The sequence below is a fragment of the Halyomorpha halys genome, unplaced genomic scaffold, assembly GCF_000696795.3.
Source record: "Halyomorpha halys isolate HHAL.00 unplaced genomic scaffold, Hhal_1.1 Scaffold766.1, whole genome shotgun sequence".
Taxonomy (NCBI): domain Eukaryota; kingdom Metazoa; phylum Arthropoda; class Insecta; order Hemiptera; family Pentatomidae; genus Halyomorpha; species Halyomorpha halys.
Window position 1 is genome coordinate 283564 of NW_027111507.1, and position 3338 is coordinate 286901.

The 3338-nt window shown below is 32.1% G+C and overlaps 2 protein-coding genes across 4 annotated transcripts in view; one reads left to right on the top strand and one right to left on the bottom strand.

Annotated features, from left to right (window-relative positions):
- LOC106686038 (alpha-N-acetylgalactosaminidase) overlaps positions 1 to 2408 on the bottom strand; it is a 107030-nt gene extending 104622 nt beyond the window's left edge. Inside the window, exon 1 of the mRNA XM_014429124.3 lies at positions 2308 to 2408. The gene's annotated coding sequence lies outside the window, so the exon portion shown is untranslated. The remainder of the gene's footprint in view (positions 1 to 2307) is intronic.
- Idua (alpha-L-iduronidase) overlaps positions 1 to 3338 on the top strand; it is a 69650-nt gene that overhangs the window by 27727 nt on the left and 38585 nt on the right. The gene's annotated exons all lie outside the window — the stretch shown is intronic.

The following is a 3338-nucleotide window of genomic DNA, read 5'->3' on the forward strand; positions in this document are numbered from 1 at the left end:
TTATAATTTAGAAAAAATATTTTAATATTTGGGAATTAAAAAATTTTAAATATTCTTGAATCAATTCTCGAAAAATCATTAGAAATCATATATGCCCCTAATTATTTAAAAATAGAATCTTCCACGAAAATCTTATTATCTCTCTTGCATTGGATATTCGGCTCGAAATAGGTGTACTTCCTTAAATTAAAAAATTCACACAAGGCCATTAGTTTTCAATTAAATTACTAACAATTAACATACTCGTAATTTTTTGTTTATACTGAATAGATATATATAGATATATTGAATCAATATTTTTTGAAAAATTTACTCCTGGTATAATCTGGTCGAAAAATTATAATTAAAATATTAACATGTGCTTCAGAATATGTATTTTATAAATTATCAGTAAATATATGTTATTAATTTATTAAATTAAACAAGTGAACTCTGGTTTTGTTTAGCTTTAAGTGTTGCTCGGGCAAGAGTTTGTCATGGAAGACAAACCCAGAAAATTATTACAATGAGACAATAGTAAGATTCCACGCCAGACCTCACATCGTGTCATTATTTTACCGCAACCTGCTTGAAATCAACATAAATGACTCAAAGGGCAAGAAACTACCTGTTGATTTCGTCCAAACAAACATGTTATTTTCATTCTTATTACAATCATTCAACAAAATTTTCTTCCAGTCAACAGATCCCCACTCCTGTTAGTAAAAAATAAAGTAAACCGAATTTACCAGATATCAGGGGCTATGAAGTTTTAACGAATCTAAATTTCTTACTTTAGATAGATATAAATTTATGTCTTTATATAAATTAATAAAGAAAAACACATCTTTTCACTTAATAAAGACAAATTTGCTTGAATGTATGATGATTGATTAAAAATTGATAAATTAATCTCTAAATAAAAGTCTTTTGATTCTTAAATGGTTTTAGATGAACAAGCCTGATCTGTGTCTCCCTATTATTTGTTCCTGTTAATATGCAAATCTCTGCAAAGTGATGGATGATTTTCTGTTGGCGTGTGTCGGTTTATTTTTGGCTTTTATTGATGAGGAAATTATGAGAAAATATTTAGAACTGCAACTTTCCTCCATTAGCACGTAAGGGATAATACCTCAGAATGAATGATTTAAAATTTACTTAATTCGTTCAACTAATGATGCGTCTCGGGAAATTGTAATTATGTAGGCGAAATTGAATATCTGAAAACTGAATTGAATTAGTAAAAAAAAGTAAATTTTGTATAGTGTACCTACTATCATTTTCACGCAATGTCCGGGAAATTTCTTTTAATACCTAAAAATAAATATTATAAGATTTTAAATATGTTTGAAATCCTTTACCTCTCTACTTCTAATTGAGAATGTAAGGAATTAATTGAAAATTTTGTGAATAAGAATTTTATTTCAATCTGCCAGTCCCTGAGCCAAATTTAAGCTTAAAATATAAAAAAAAAAAAATATTGATATATTGATAATTTCTCAGTCGAGTCGGAAGCGTACATTTTGTCCAGGAACAGGTTTATAACAAGAAACCTCTTTGTTTCCCACCCACTAAATTTAGTGTGACATTTGGTAGTCGATTTCAGATTAGCTTTAGGATCTGTTATTATCAGTCTGAACAGGAAAACCAATAAAGATTAAATTTATAATAAAAACCCTTTAAATTAGACTAAACGCGTTAAAAAGGAAATTAAAACAGCCATATTTAGGTTGAAATCAACATTTTAAAACAAATTCCTCTGTTTTGGACCGTGTTCAGTGTTGGCGTTAGACAGCTGTAACACACGTGTTTGCCTGCAGGGCAGGTTTCAGCCAGGTTACAGATGCTGAGTCTGTTGATGTTAACGGTACCACTCTTGGATGCAGGTCCTCAGCATCTCTTCGATTGTACCGCTCTTCACAATGGGGTCTCATATGACGAATTCTAACACTACCTAACCTTAGCAAATACGAGATTCAGTTAATAATTTTTCAGTTCTAATTATTATAGATTGATAATATTTTATAAAGTATTTTGCTTTTATTTTAATCCCTTTAATAATAAACAAAAAAAAAAAGAAAACATTAAGTGGAAAACAGTATTTATTCCCAGCTTCTGAAGCATTCTATTTACAGAACTGATTTGTAGTGAAAGTAATAATAAAAAAATCACAATTTCATCTATTTTATATTTTTGGGGATCAATATTCAAAAGAAAATGGTGAAATAGACTGCGAAATACTCAGCAAATATTACATCCAAGGTAATAACTAAGAAAGATAGAATGATGGAAGAACATAGGAGCAAATGTACGATCTGAAGAGTTTACCTTGTCTACGGTCTCAGTTGGAAATTGAAGCCATGGCGTCTGCTCGAACGGGCCGCTGGAGACTGACTGAGTCCCTCCCACCGGCAATACTTTCACCTTTCCTGACCCCCTTTACCGTGTTACATCACAAGATGGCCAAAAGCCGCAGCTTTGCACGGGGGTGGATCTCGATCAGGGTGGTGTAGGAAGCTGTTCCGTCCGTGCTCCCCTTGCTGAGGAGCAAGATGAAGATGGATCGATGATGGCCCAGGGCGACACCGAACTCATTGGTAGAACGTTACGAGAGAAGAATCTTTTTCGTAGTAAGAAGAAAAAGATGAAGCGCTTATTTTTTTATTCCTAATATTTCTTTATTTTATAGACTAGTAAGAGAAAGATTTTATACAGACAATTTTTTTAAAGTCTTTAAAGAATCTCAACCTCAACCTAAAAATTCCTAGCGAATCGTTAATAATACCTTAATAATTATTATGCAGGGATTAGTTTTACCCTATCTCGATCTTACTTAAAAACTCCCAAGACAATATATTTTACAGTGAAAACTTCATATAACGAAAATATCGATATAACGAATCTTCACATAAAGAAAACGTCGATATAACGGGTCTGTTGAAGTCCCCTTGAACTAGCTATATCAGTAAATGAAAAATATTCTAATATTAAATATAAGTTACAGCCTCAGTCAGCTGACATCGAATAAACAGGTGTCATAGATACAGATCGCATGTATATAAAGAGATGTACCGAACCCAATAAATATGTTACAGCAGTTCACACGTGTTACATCTTATTCCTTCTTCTCTTTTTTGACATTTGGCTTTCGCCGATACTTAACTGGTGGCGAAACCCGGGAACTTAAGATACCGGATTAATTTTCAGTCTAAAAGAAAATTTTTTTTTATTCATTGTTCTCTTTGAATTATGACCAGTAACGGATTAGTGAGAAAAGCAGTTCTCTGAACCTAGAGAATATGAACCAAAACAACCAACCTCAAGCAGCAGTCAACCAAACTCAAGCTGCAGTCAACCAA